The sequence below is a fragment of the Cryptomeria japonica genome, chromosome 3, assembly GCF_030272615.1.
Source record: "Cryptomeria japonica chromosome 3, Sugi_1.0, whole genome shotgun sequence".
Lineage (NCBI taxonomy): Eukaryota > Viridiplantae > Streptophyta > Pinopsida > Cupressales > Cupressaceae > Cryptomeria > Cryptomeria japonica.
In genome coordinates, this window is record NC_081407.1 from 459,158,850 (window position 1) to 459,175,144 (window position 16,295).

The following is a 16,295-nucleotide window of genomic DNA, read 5'->3' on the forward strand; positions in this document are numbered from 1 at the left end:
TTGATAATCTTTTTGTACAAAGAGTTACAACGATCATGAAGGTAACCTCGGAGTTTCCCTTCCTAGTGTGCTATTCCTCCGAACTCCCCTTTTCCCAATTCCCTCCGAGTCCCTTTTCATGTTCACCTCCAAGTACCCTTTTCATGTTCCTTCTTAGTCTCCTTTTCCCATTTCCCTCCAAGTTCCCTTTCATGTTCACCTCCATTTCAAGATTTTGGCATTTCCCATCCACCATGCCATTTTGGAGTTTACCTTCTTGGCATGTCATTCCCTCAAAGTTTTATTGAAGTAATATTGTAATATTTCTATAATGGTCATTTAGTTCGTCAATTTAGGTAATTGCTTTTTCATAGTTAGTTTCAAATTAGAATATTTCTTTTTGGCCTATAGTTTCTATATTAGAAACTTTGCTTGTAATTGCTGATTTAAGAAGCCTTTGTCTCATTTGTTAATACAACATCAAATTATCATTTCATGGTATCAAAGCTTAGGGTTTTTTTTGGCAAATTTTTTACTAAAAAAATTTGTGGGTTTTTTTCATTTTTTCCACAAAAAATCATGCAAGTGTTTTGCTTGATTTGTTCCACCAAAATCATGGGGTTTTTATTTCTATTTACTACTCGTGATGGTTGTGGGTAAAGTTTTTGAATAGACTAGGGAGTTTTGTACGAATTTCTCCTCAAAAATCGTAGATGGGTTTTCTAATTTATCTCCCCAAAAAGTCATGGAGGGTTTCGCACGATTTTCTCTTCAGAAGTCATGGTTTCTCTATTTGTTTTTTTGCACAATATTTTCACACAAAAATTTGTGTGTTCTTTCTCTGGTAGAGGTTTTTTTTATTTTTTCCACAAAAAATCATGAAGGGTGTTGTTTTCTGGGTTTTCTTATTTTTTTCCACAAAGATCATGATGGGTTTTTTGTGCGAGTATTGAGAAGTTAAACTTTGTGTCTCTGGATATGGGAGGGATGGCTTTGTTACCCAACATCATGTTGAAGAGATGGTTTTCGTTTCTTGATCATATGAATAAGTTCTACAAAAAGCGTTTGGCTAATCAGAAGTCCAACTAGGGAGGGTCTCAGCAGTAAGCCCATGTCGTGGAGCGTTCTGAAGAGGAGTCAACATTCTATGCATTCATGGCCAAATGACATACAAATTATGTCAAGTCTTTTGTAGGGTAGTTAGTGGAATGACCATTAAGGGAGGGTATTAGAGTAATATTATAATATTTCTATAATGGTCATTTAGTTTGTTAGTTTAGGTAAAAAAACATTGGTAGTTAGTTCCTATTTATAATGTTTCTTTTTGGTCTTTCATTTTTGTATTAGAAACTTTTCTTATAATTGCTTTTTTACGGAGCCTTCGTCTCCTTTGTTAATACAACATCGAATTATCATTTCAAGTTTCCTTTTCTCATTTCCTTCCATTTCAATATTTTGTAGTTTCTCATCCAACATGCCATTTTGGAGTTTCTCTTCCCTGCATTACACCCCTTCTAAGTCCCTTTTTCACATTTCCCTCCATTTTGAGATTTCAAAGTTTCCCATCCTAACATGTTTCATGATCTCGAGATGTTTTCTTATTCTCACTCCTTTGGCATTGTTGGTTGAAAATTTTGTACACCTGGGGGATATGCAAAATTGTGGTTTCAGCCACAGTGTGTGAGTATGATACTCTCCTAATTTAGAGAAGGGTTCCTCTATCTATAAACTAAACTAATCTAATATGGGTGAGACAGCAGTCTTTCTTCTTCTTTCAAGAAAAACTATACTCTTTTCTCTTCACAGAAAAGCAATAGCAATTGGAAATAAATAACAGCAAATACAAAAATGAGACTTTTTGTAGAACTTTTGGAACATAAAGGGAAGCAAAGTTTCCATGAAGGCACAAAGACCTCTATCACTTCCCCGAGACGGGAAAACAGAAAGAAAGCTCAAAGTCTTCAACTATCTATTCTCCTATCAACCTTTTTAGATGATTTTCTGCTAACCAAGCACAATATGTAGCAGCTCAAAGTCTATCTACATGATGCACTTCACCTTACATGCACAAGTCTTAAAAATAGAAGCAGCACAAAGTCTACAAGCTATCTTCCCACTTAAGCTTTCCACACTAGCTTCAAATATGATAAGCAGCTCAAAGTCTGCAAGACCAAATCTGAAAACCAAACATATAACTCTAAATACAATTAGCAGCTCAAAGTCTGCAAGATTAAATTTAAATCCTTCTTGAACAATAGAACTAAAATCACAATCAACTCCAGAAAACGTCATCACATAACAACTTGAATTGGCACAAAGTCTCAACACAACTTGCCTCTTTTATCGAAAGCAATCTGTTTTACATCTAAGCTCAATGTTTTAGAGTGCACATACAAATTAACAGAATTTTATTGCATTGCCAAAAGATAAAAATTACAATAGACCCCCTCAAGTAGCAGCTCAAAGTCTACAAGATTGAATTTAAATCTCTCTTGAACAATAGAACTAAAATTACAATCAACTCCAAAGAACGTCGTCACACAACAACTTGAATTGGCACAAAGTCTCAACACAACTTGCCTCTTTTATTGAAAGCAATTTGTTTTCCATCTAAGCTCAAAGTCTTAGAGAGTCAACATTTGGCAAAATTTTATTGCATTGCCAAAAGATAAAAATTACAATAGACCCCCTCAAGTATTTATAGGAGAGGAACCTTGAGAAAAAGGTGGGAGGATCCTAACTAACTTGAGAAATTCTCTCAACCACCATGACTTATTCCAACTACAGTCCTAATTGAACTCAACTTGTAGTTGCTTTACATGTAATTACATTTTACAAAATGCAAGTAAAAGTGACACTTGCAATTACAATTTTTGACATTACATGTAACTTGTCAAAACAAAATTACAAATGCATAATTGAAATTATAATCTGTGTCTGAAGACACGACTTCAACTGCATCATCCTTTCTCTATGATCTTCATGCTGCTTCAAGATGCTAGAACTTGAAGTATTCTGGATCGGTGAAAACATCTTGAACCAGAACGGGAATTTGCATCCTTAATGATCTTTGTGTCCTTGGCCAACGAACTTCAACCTTATCTTCCTGCTTGGGGTAGTACTGGCTTTTCAGGAGGGCGGTTCTTTGCAAGGCTAAAGTAAGAAACCTATCTCTATCTTGAAAGCATTATGCTCTCAACCATGAACTGTTGTTGTATCTCTTCTTTGTATCATCCTCCAATCTTGAAATATGCTTGCAAAATATGGCCCATACCTTAATCCATTGATTTGGTAGGTCGTTTGTGCAAACAAGACTGACAAAGGAAGGGATAACTTGATGCAAAAATGAGCTCACAAGTGAGTTTCGGGTTTTGGAAGCTGGATTACATGTGTGGAAAAACAAGAGCATTAACTTGCAATTGTGGAGAACAAACATGCAACTTCATATGTGTAATGGGTAACTAGAAGTTTGCACTTGTAATTGGACCTTTAAAACTCATTTTCAAGTGTTTTTTGAGTGCATTTTGGACCAATTTCGGGTTCTAGAAGGCTGACTGCAAGTGAAGATACAACTGCAGTCGGGTTTTAAAATTTCGGTTGCAAGTGGACTTGTAATGGGAAAAATGATACCCACCGGTAATGGCAAACTTTATGTGACCATGGATAGATATGGAGAGGGACATTCTCATCTTGGCAACTTGGAAAATGGGAAAAACTCTCAACATTGTAATTTTTGTAAAAAGAAGGTTAACTCTTTTTACCAAAGGGAAGGACAACATAACCAAAGCTACTTGTAATAGGGTTTTGAAATCCCGAATACAAGTAAAAATGAAAAGGGGAAAAATCTTGCACATTCACAAATTGCTTTGCAAATAACTTATCAATTTGGGGAAGATCTTGAAGAAACCCGAAATATGAGCAAGAGCAAATGCCCTAGATCAAAGCAAATGGACTTGAAAGAGACCAAAATACTGTTTAAATAGGTAAGGAAGCCACCACATTATGATTGCAACCAGCAAACCAAATCGGTTTTGCCTTCAAACCCTTCCAACAAAAACGGCTTAAAAGTAGAGGTATGCTTGACTTCAAACACTCATTAATGGAGGACGTGTTTGCAATGTGGCAAGAAGGCAATTCTCATACTCCAAAACGTGGCAATAATCAGCAAAGATGTCTTCCAAAAACGTCTCTAAAAATGCCTACAAAAATGCAAAACGTGTTTGCCCAATCCGTTTTTGGTGAAAAACGTGGCAATAAACATTGATTTCCAACAATTTTGCATGAATATAGGACGGATTTAGTGGAGAAATGCAACAAGAAATGGATTTGGGAGAACAAATGTGCAGGTCGGGTTCTTCCTTTCCAACTCCAACTAAAATGTGCCCTTCAAAAGATGCATTCGGGTTTCTAAAACCCCTTTACAAGTTTTAAATTACATCATTTTTTCCTTCAAAGGCAAATTCAGGTTTTAAAAGAAGAACACAAAAATAAAGAGCAAAACAACTTGTAATAGGGAAATAAAATCCCCACTACAAGTTTTAAAAACATAAAGGAACAAAAAGACTTGTAATAGGGAAATAAAAATCCTATTACAAGTAAAAAGAACATTAAAACTTGTAATAGAGAAAAAGAATCCCTACCACAACTTAAAATCACTTAAATAGGAACTTTTAAAAGAAATTACAAATTCTTTTTAAACTTATAATTTTAAATTCACTTGCAATTTGTCCAAAAAGTTCCTACAATGACTTAAAAGACATAAAAAGCAAGGGGGAAATAAAAAGTAAGTTACAAGTGACAAGTTTTAAATAAAGTGCACTTATAATTGTTTTAAAATATTCCTACAACACTAAAACAAGAGAAAAATAAAACTTGCAATCAAAGGAAAATTTCCCAGCTGCAGTCCGGAAGAAAAAAACTGAAATTGAAGAAAAAACATAGCAAACGAACTCGAAACGCGATGAAATTTGAAAAGTGAATCAAGGATGGACCGAAGATCAGTCCAGTTCACCAAGGAGCAAAAATTTTGCCTCAGGAAGCATGCCTTAAGAGTAAAATCTTCAACCTACAGTGGCTGCTCTGAAACCCGAAATTACACAAAAGGCTAGGAAAAAGAAGACCAAAACTCACCAAAATTTGGACAATGATGGCAAAGATACCCCCAATGATTTGACACTAACAAATGTGAGTTTTGCACCTCGTAAAACGTGCCCTAGAGAAAAAAATGACACATTTTTGAGAAAAAAATTTGTAAGGATTGTCACATTTTTGAAAATTCAAAAATGAGGAGAATAGGCATTAATTTTCTTGAAACTTTATCATTCAAACAAAGAAACCTACCTACCTCCCTACACAACCTGGGAGACCATTAATGGTCTCAAATGGAAACAATTGGATAGGGGAAGACTTTATAATGCTTGGACCCCTCAAAGGCATGGTTTGTGTACGAAGTCATATAGTTGCTAACGCAAGGGGCATGGTTTTAAGTGCACAACCATGTGAAGCAGATGAAACAAACATGAGCAACCTACGAATTCATTGACCACTCATGTATTACCATCCAAGCATCAAAACTGAATGTAATGCTGTATATACATGTTTGTGAAATGTAACAAGGGATTGGTGATTAAGCCAGTTTTTTACTAAATGTGTCTCAAGCAGGTTCTAGGGTATCAAGTGATAAATGTGCAGCTTTGTAATAATGAACCATGTTTGTAGAATAGGGGGAAAAGTAGTCTAGTAAGGTTTAGTCTATAAATTTTTGTCTCCATGACAAACTAAACTTTGGAGGGACATTAAAATTAGTTGTTGTTTGTCAGTTTCCACATTTGCTGGCAAGATTGTCACAAGATTTGATTAGTGTATGATAGGCATTCTAAGCATTGCAAACTCTTTATGGTGCTCTTCTTTTGTTAAATGTTGGGTATTGTTGATCTATAAGGGATAACTAAGTATGTTCATTTGCAGGTTTCCCTATCTTGTGGAATGTATATACAATCTTTGTTCCATTTGCTGATTTGCAAACATGTTCTTGTCCTCTTTGCGAGCTGAGACTATGTTGCACAATGCAGTAGGAACTGATCTAATTGGTGAAGGGCTAAACACCTTTTATTAAAATCATCTCTATCGTTAGCTGTAGTAAGGGTTTAGGTTTCACCATGCCTGTATAATTCAATATTGTAAACTATATCATATTCTATATTGTCCTAAAACTGATATATAATTGAAGGATCATGCTGGTATGTTCTCCCTCTTACTCATCTATGCAATGTTATGTAGATTCATTTGTTGGGGAATAATACAATTGTTATCTTTTTAAGTAAGGTAAGACAGATAGTATCTACTTATCGAAGGGCTCGTAGGTTTGTAAGTAATTGATGCTTATATGAACTTAGTGACAAATCTTGGGGTTCATAGCATTTTGGGTATGGCTACTTAAATGCCCTGAGTCTAATTGTTTATTTCTCTTTAACTGTCCCATTGTAGAAACCTTAAGGATTACCCCCTTCGCCTTGTCAAGTGTAAAGCTGAAGGTGAGTGGATCCACTCACAAGAATTGGTCATCCATGGCACTATATGAGCATAAGCCTTGCCCACCACCTTTGTTGACATATCTCTAGACCTGAGTTCTAGTGCTAGTCTTTGCGATTCATGAAGGCACATGTTTGAGCACAGACAAAATCATACAGTAGGAAGAAAGTCAACTAAGCAGTAGGTGGCAAGGATTCATCAAGCTAGGAAATGAGTAACGTAGTAACAACAATCATGAAAATACGAAGTCTGGTAAAAGAGAAGAGGTTAATAAAAAAAAAAGGAACAAACTAAGATAATTTTACTTAAAATAACGGGCTCTGCTAATAGGCAAAAATGCGAATTAAAAATACTATGCATTTGGCGAGTTTTTCGGCGGGGGGGGAGCAGGCAGGTTTTCGCCTCTTGTCCGAAGAGCATCTCGGTCTTCAGTCCGCCTTGCAAGAGAATCCCTGCAAGAAACACAACGGTGTCAAATGCAAGAAGGGTTTCGGGCTTCTGCGAGGGCGACTCTGGGAGAAATAATGAAACTAGGGCAAGAAACGCCAAAACCCTGTCGCTTCCCTCCGACGGAAGATGGCAAGTGTTTCATTCGAAAAAGACCCTCAAAAAGATGGGCAAAAATAAAGGCACAGCTTTAAATATGGATAAGCGCAAACAATCAGATCCTAAGCTTTCTCCGGCTACAGGGGCTAATTTGGTGCCGCTCGGGAAAGTTCGAATTTTTGAGTCAAAACCTAATTTTAGGCAGAGGCGTATATACATGATCCCGGATTATCTGATGGACCCCCAATTCAATTTATATAGCAACAATGGGGTTTTTGTTAAATGGACTGGATTCGGTGATGATATAGTAAGGATTGTCGACTGGTGGCTGGCCCTATATCCGGGTCAGGTAAGTATTTCTATACTGGAAAATAATTTTCTTGCAATTTTATGTGATAATCATAATACAAAGGATGACATTTTGCATGGTAAGGCTAAATTATATAGAGGCTTTGGTTTTTTTCGATGTGAATGGAGGCCGAATTTTGACCCACATTCACAGAATATAAACAAATACCCTAGATGGATTAATCTGGGTTCTTTACCTATCGAATATTTGGATCTTAAAATTTTGGAATTCTTAGGGGAACAGTTCGGGTCCTTTTTGGGCTGCGAAAGGTTAGAAAGAATGGTTCTAAACAAAAACAACAAAATCTTAGTCGAATTTGACTGTAACTCCCGGGTCTTGGAACCCACCAAGCTAGTAACAAAAAGGGGGGAATGGAACATTAATCCCACCTTCTATGATGGGGTCATAAATGAATCCGATATCTGGTTGAAATCAAGCCTGTCACAGATTAAAAGTATCGAGCATAAGGAAAACCCTATTTCAGATCAGAATGTAAATATCACATTAAATTCTATCCATGATAATGCTGACTGTCCTCCTGTGACTAATACAGATGAAAATATTCACAATAGTCTCAGTAATATTAATGACCTTGATAAGATAATAGATGAGGCAAATTCCATAAAAGCAGAAGCCTTAGTGGAGATGTCAAAAAGAATCTCCGATTCGGTGGATTCATTGAAATCCCCTTCTGAAACAAAAACAGTCGAAAACTTGGGGCAAGAAATTGAGGCTGATCAAGAAGTAATGTCTTCTAGAATGGCTGCAGCTCTAGAGGTATTCAATAACAATGAAGTTGAAAATCTTTCCCCGGAAGAGGAAGATGAGAAGAGGTTTCTAATTCAGGAACTTCTGGCCTCTATGGATATGGGAGACAATAATGAGAATAGGGAAGAAGATATCTCCCCGCTACCTGTCAATGATTACACAACTGCTCAGTCCCAGCTGGGAGAGGATGTCGGAGAAGGAGTGACAATTCCCCATCAATCCTTAGGATTAGCTAACATATATGATGGGAAAAACACTCCTGACTGCGTTAGAGAAGCAAAAAGTAGAGGCAGAAAATCCTTAAGCGAATTAAGGTTGCTGGACGGAAATGCAAAAGACCAAGGCAAATTAACTGCCTTCTTTGATGGTGGGAAGGGGAAGGGCCTTCCCACGGTCCAATGAAAATCTCTTCGTGGAATGTTAGGGGCATGAATGCCCCTAACAAACAGCGTCTAATTAGACGCAACATCATAAAATGGAAACATGACATCGTTCTCCTTCAAGAAACTAAATTAGCCCAGGCAGAAGCTGAGGCTTTTAAAAGTAAACTAGGTCTTCTAAGCTGGGAATTTGTGGAAGCCAGGGGTGCCTCTGGTGGATTAGGTATTATTTGGAATCCACGTAGTATATTATTCTGTCCAATAGCAGGAAACAGAAACTGGCTATTGGGAAAGGTTACCAGCAAACTCAGTAAGCTCTCATTTACCCTTATAAACATCTATGGCCCGATTCCTGATGCTGGGAAACGTAAAGTGTGGTCGGAAATCTCGTTTATGATGGAACTCGATCCCTCTTCCCCTGTTATTCTAGGAGGGGACTTCAATGCTATCCTAAATTTATCAGAGAAAAAGGGTGGTATTCGCAGGGAACCGCAATCCTTAAAAGACTTTAGAGAGTGGGTAGCCCGTAACAATCTGATTGATATAGAAACTAGTAATGGAATGTATACCTGGTACAATAGAAGATCAGGCTTTACTCAAATCGCTGAGAGATTAGATAGATTCCTTTTTAGAGGGAATCTGAGCGATCTAGCAATTAACCTCTCAGCTTCGTTACTCCCCTCTTCAGGCTCTGATCACTATCCTGTCATCCTCAATATTGAGGGTGAGGCTACACCGCGGTGCTGCCCCTTTAAGTTTGAAAAAATGTGGATGCAAAATCCGGATTTTTATGATCTCGTAGCCAGGTGGTGGTCTGAGGTTAATTTTCAAGGTTCAAAAATGTTTTGCCTGGTAAACAAACTAAAACATCTTAAAAGCAAGTTACTGAAATGGAATTGTGAAGTCTTCGGTAACATTTTTGAAACCAAAATTTCTTTAGAAATAGAAATTGCAGACCTTAATGATAAAGTGTTTAGACTTGGAATGGATCAGGAAAGCTTCCTCAAAGAAAAGGAGCTCCTCGGGAAATATGAAGATACGTTAACAAAAGAAGAAATTTTTTGGAAACAGAAATCTAGAGAGAATTGGCTTCAAAATGGGGATAGGAATACTAAGTTCTTCCATAACAGTACAAAAAACAGGAGAATCACCAATAGTATTCACAAGATCAGGAGCAATAATGGCATCCTTCTAAAAGATCAAAAGGACATAGCTACAGAAGCGGTGAACCATTTCAAATCCTTATTCAGTTCGGAATCTTCTCCTAAAGACGCCAATTTAGCTTTGCTTAGGAATATTCCTAAGATCGTAACTGAAAACCAAAACAAAGCACTTTGCAACAAAATTTCAGAATCTGAAGTAAAATTAGCATTGGGGCAACTTAACCCGGATAAAGCTCCCGGCCCCGATGGCTTTCCAGCTTGCTTTTTCCAAAAATGCTGGCACATTATTGGTAAAGAGGTGGTGGATGCTTTGGAAGCTGTTAGAAACTCTGGAAGTATCTTAAGAGAGATCAACAATACTTTCATAACTTTGATTCCTAAGAAGGAGGAATCAAGAAACTTTGATGAATTCCGACCTATTTCCTTATGCAACACAATCTACAAGCTTTTTACAAAAATTTTAGCGAATAGATTGAAGGGCATTCTCCCTTGCATTATTTCAGAGGAACAGACAGGATTCGTTCCAGGCAGATCCATCTTTGATGGAATTATTGTGGCTCAAGAAGTCATGCACTCGCTACAACAAAATCGTTCAGCGGCTATGATGATCAAACTAGATATTAAAAAGGCATATGATAAAGTCGATTGGAGATTTCTGTGTAAATGTTTAGAATCCTTTGGGTTTTCTAAACAATGGATTAATTTAATATTCGAATGCATCTCATCTCCCAGGGTATCATTACTCATTAATGGTTCCCCTGCAGGCTTCTTCCAGATATCTAGAGGGATTAGACAAGGGGATCCTTTATCCCCTTTCTTATTTATCATAATGGCAGAGGGCCTTGGGAGAATCATTTCAAGTGCTCGCATGAATCAGATTATTAAAAGGGTTAAAATCACTAACGGAATGGAGGCCATTACTCACCAGCAGTTTGCTGATGACACAATGCTGATGGGATGTGCGAATAGGGCAGAAGCCATGGCTTTCAAGAGGATTCTTGACATTTATGCTTTAGCATCGGGTCAGGAAGTAAACAAGAATAAATCGGAAATCTTCTTCTTTAATACATCGCAGATCTTAGAAACAGATATATGTAATATTTTTGGGTTTGATCGAGGAAAACTGCCATGTAAATATTTAGGGATACCGATGGATAAGGGAAACAATTTAATCTCATTATGGAAAGGTATCCTTGACAAGATGGACCTCAGATTGAATTCTTGGAAGAATAAAAGCCTCTCTTCGGCTGGGAGGATTACTTTACTTAAAGCTGTTTTGGCGGCTATTCCGATATATCAAATGTCCTACCAGCAACTACCTAAAGGAGCTCGACTCGAATTGATAAAAAAGATGAGGAAGTTCTTTTGGAATATGGTTTCAGACAAAAAGAAATTCGCATTGATTTCGTGGGACAAAATTAGCCAACCTATCAGTTTAGGGGGAGTTGGCATCAAAGATTTGGGGGTTCAAAACATGGCTCTGGGGGCGAAATTAGTCTGGAAAATGTACTCGGATCCAAATCTTAAATGGGTAAGGATCCTCAAAGCTAAATATCTTACTAATTCCAACCCTGATAGCATTTTGAGGACGGAAATTGTACCCAAAGGATCCAAAGTTTGGAATTTTATGATGGAATGTAGAAAGGTGATCAGGGATTATCTTACTTGGGATATTGCGGATGGTTCTGAGGCTCTGTTCTGGGAAGACTCATGGGGGGGCTATCCAGCCTTAGACAAATCTGGGATAAGCCTAGAAGGTATAGAACATTGCAAATCTATCAGGGGCAGGTTTGTTAAGGATTATATCAAGCTTATCTCCAATGATCCCGCTTTGGGTTGGGAGTGGAAACCCCTTGATGAGTTGGACTTGTCAAATTCTGATAAGGAGATCCTCTGGATTAATTTGAGGAATAGGCAATTATCATTACATTCTGGGAAAGACAGGATAATATGGGCGGGTAGCTCTTTAGGCATTTACAAAGCCAAAGAAGGATACTCACTTTTAAAACTCAGTCGAGCTGCAACTTACCCTAATATTCCAATTAGCCTATGCTGGAATAACTTTGGTCTCCCTAAAGCTGGCATCTTCGCATGGGCAGCTTCCCAAAAAAGAATTCTTACCTCAAACTGGTTCTCAAAATTAGGCTTCCTGGGTCCATCGAGATGTCCTCTATGCGAATCTGAGGAAGAAAACGCGGATCACCTGCTTCTCAATTGCAGTTTCAGTCAGAGATGTTGGGATTGGCTTTGCTCAAGCCTTGGATGGATGACGCCGAGACCTAGAGACATCTCAGAATGGCTGCTTAGCTGGCAACCGCCTCACACAAAGGATATATATCACTCAGTATGGTTAATTTCCCCGGCAATCCTCATTTGGGAAATATGGAAGGAGAGAAACAGGCGGATCTTCAAAGAATCAAATTTGAGGGTAGAATCCCTTCTAAATAAGATCGAAGCAACAATTGTGGAAAAAATCAATAATAATCTTAGACACACACAGGTTAAGTCCATTAACTTATCCAGATGGGATGAGGTTCTTCGATCTAAATGGTTGGGTTTGATAATACCCCCGTTTATTGGGAAAGGTGGGAATCAGGCTGAGATGGATAGGAAGCTAACAAAATGGGCACCTCCCCGAAAGGGCTGGGCTAAGCTAAATTTTGATGGCGCGTCCCGTGGGAACCCTGGTGTAGCAGGTATTGGATGTGCTATCCATCAAGACAACGGTGATCTAATAGCTAGCATAAATATGCCCATAGGTGTGGCTTCAAATAACATGGCTGAGTTTTTAGCATTGCGAGAGGGTCTGATTTTAGCTAAATCACTCAAGATTAAATATCTGGAAATTGAAGGTGATTCGTCATTAACTATTAATGCAGTCAGGACTAGGGATATATCTAACTGGAAATTGAAAACGGAATTAAAAAGAATTCTGGACTTGATCAAATACTTTGAGGAAACTTCGGTTAAACATATTTATCGGGAAGGTAACTCTATAGCTGACAAGTTAGCAAATCTAGGGGCAGATGGTAATTCGTCTGTCTTTAGGAAGGTTACTCCATCGGATTAAAACTCTGGCGTTGGTATTGTCAGCATCTCACTTCACTCCTCTCCAAGTCCTCTCCTTGCCCTCTTATATATATCCTTGGATTTGTGGTCTTGGTTTCCTTAGTACAGCATTTTGGTAGTCTAAGTTTCAGATAAAATATATAGATATATATACAGATATATATATATATGATCACATATATATATATGTATATATTTGTAGATTAACCCATATGGATTCGTTAAATACAAACATATACATAAATATATATTCATATATATAGATATATGTATATATTTACAATCATATTAAGAGACATATATATATATACTCATATATATATATATATATGTGTGTGTGTGTGTGTATGTATGTGGGTGTAAATAGACACTCATACACTTACACACTCACATACACACATATATATAAATACAGATATTATATATATATGAGTATGTGTATATATGTACTAAAACTAACTCATTGATAACCTTATGCTTGTACCATTCTATCCCCACAGGAAAAGGGGTGTTTCGGGAGTGTTGCAAGGTGATCGGTTGCTGTTGGTTATTCAGGTTTTGGCTCATGCTGGTCTTTCCTCCAATGCATGTTTCGAAGGCCCTGGGCAACGTGGGTATAGTCTTCTATATCAGATTGATGTCTTTTATGGCACATTTGTGTCTGTCGTGATGCATGTCATCTGAGTTTAGAATGCCCTGGGCAGTGTGGGTATAGTTTTCAATGGCAGATTGGATGTCTTTTATGACAAATTTGAGTCTGCCGTGCTTTGTGTTTTCCAGCTAAGGTTTTCGGGTTTTTTGTTCATTGCTTCGATTGATAGCCCTGGGACAGTTAGAACTGGTTTCTGTAGCATTTACAGAGGTAAAGCTGTGTTCTCAATGGTGTTGCATATATACGAATATACATATAACCTAACAAATATACATATTTATATATATTCATATATATATATATGTATATATGTGTGGGTGTAAACAGATAATCTCACAATTTCAATTGGGGATAGGATTATGCTGGTCTCCCCTCCAATGCATGCTATCTGTATATAGAAAGCTCTGGGCAGCGTGGGTTTAGTCTATAATGGCAGATTATATGTCTTTTATGACAAATCTGAGTCTGCCGTGCTATGTGTATTCAAGCTAAGGTTTTCTGGTTTTATTCTTCATTCAATGCATCGATTGTTAGCCATGAGTTATAGTGGGGTCTGTTAGAAATGGTTTTTTGCTGCATTTATAGTGATTTTGCAGTGGTATTGGACTTTCCTTGGTTTTAGTTTACAATGGTGATGCATATATATGAATATATATACAATCTAACAAATATACATATATATATATATATTCATATATATATATATATATGTGTATATGTGTGGGTGTAAGCAGATATTCATAAAATTACATACACACAGATATATATATAAGTACAGAGACTATATATATATGAGTATGTGTATATATGTTCAAATATCCTTTTTCAAACCTTCATATATGTTTGTATCATCCTCTCATCTCCTGACCCTGTTTGTGGGTAAAGGGGTGTCTCTGGAGTGTAGCAAGGTGATGGGTTGATGCCGGGTATTCATGTTTAGGCACATGTAGGTTCACACTCCATCGCATGATATCTGTGTTTAGTATGCACTGGGCTGCACGGGTGTAGTCTTCAATATGACAGATATTATGTCTTTTTATGACAATTGTGTCTACCAGGCTATGTGTATTCATGCTTAGGTCTGTGGCTCGGTTTTCTGATAATCTTGATTCATTGCTCCGGATGTGATTGTCTTTAGCCCTGTTTTATAGAGGGGACAGATTGCTCTAGTGTCTGTTGCAGTTATAGTGGTATAAGCTGTGAATTGGACTTTTCTCTATCAAGTGGGGTTCATTCGGATTATTATTATCTTATGCAAAATAATGGAATGTTTTTTAGTGGTTTTGAGGAGGGAAATTGAGATCAGCACAGTCTTAATCATTGCTTCAGATCTGTAGTAGGTCCTATTGAATTAGCCTCTGTTCAGGCCCTTTGATCTTTTGTTGTTTAGACTCTATGATAATCTCGCATATTGACATTTTAATGCGCATACATAGACATATGAATTCATTTATGCTATGGAGTATCAGATGCTTGCTGAGTTAAAAGTGATTAAGGAACTGTTAGAAATTGATCCTTCTCATTAGTATAGGCAGAATTGTAGCCTGGATAATCTCTTAAATTGAAGCCTAAAAGGTTAAAATTGGTTTCAAGCTAAAGGATATCCAGGCTACAATCCTCTTACATAAAACAGGAAAGATGATTACTATTCATTGAATGATTTTTTACAAATTATCATGTTTACTATGCTACTAACAGTTTGGCAAAGTAAGTTGCATTAAGGTTTTTGCAGATGCGGGATACAGGTCTTAAAGTTAAAGCTCGGAATATTAATGGATTCTCCATTTTTGTGAAGATGGGTCCATCCAGAAATTGGTGCAAGCTTTTATGTACAAAAAGAAACTAAATGTCTTATTAAGACAGTCATCTCACTTAGATGAGGAATTGTAAAAAAATTTTCAGTTGTTTGTTATCTGATCCCTTAAGGGATCTGGGCTAGACCGGAGGTTTTCTTATCTCCATTCTTTCCTACCGGTGCCCACACTGAATGGAGATGTAAAAATTTACAAAAGAAATAAAATATGGCTTCGGCCTTTTATTGATCAAAAAAAAAAAAAGAGAAGAGGTTAATAATAATCGGAAGTATGAGGTGAAGAGTGGGAGTGACCAATCCATCTGTATTCCCACATAGGAGGCCACCTTACTTTAGCTCTCTTCTGAATTGGGAATTCTCTATTCCCACATAGAATGCCATCTTACATCAGCTATCTTCTGAATTGCAAATTTAGTATCCATCCCATCCTTGGGACTCTTTACACTTTAGGGATTGAAATTTAAAAAGGATTAGAAAGATAATTATTACTTTTAGGATTAATCCAAAGGAAAATAGACTGAATATAATGGGCCAATGGGTAGGCGCATTCCCTTCATTAGCTCCAGCCATTATCCCTTAAAGGATGTTGATCACTACCAGCTAGAGAATATTCTCTTCTAAACCTACCATGAAACATTCGCAATCCTTTTAATTGTTTTATTGGTCATTTGTAATGGAAAAGGCCCCCTTTAGATAGTCCCTGTAAGAGTGCTAGAACTCTTGTTCCAAATTCTCTATGGCATTACAACTCAATTCCACAATGAAAGGGATATTTGAAGCTTGCTCGGATTGGTGATCAACAATATGGTTATACTCAAGAGGGTTGTGAATCACTATAATTCAGTCAAATTTTTTGCATTTCCTCTAAGTTCCTTAACAAGGTTTTTCAGCCACCAGTTATCAGAGGTAGAAAAATTCCAGTAGAATAGGTAGTTAACCAACATTTGTGAATTAGTCTCAAAAGAGATTGGAAGTAATATTGACCAAACATAACAATTGATGGATTCCGATAGCTACTTCCATATTATTCAATTGGACCCCTAGT

At 37.1% G+C, this 16,295-nt stretch overlaps 1 protein-coding gene across 2 annotated transcripts in view; it reads right to left on the reverse strand.

The window, feature by feature from the left end:
• The window catches only part of LOC131062418 (DExH-box ATP-dependent RNA helicase DExH3), a 222,870-nt gene that overhangs the window by 134,760 nt on the left and 71,815 nt on the right, over positions 1–16,295 (reverse strand). The window lies entirely within an intron of this gene.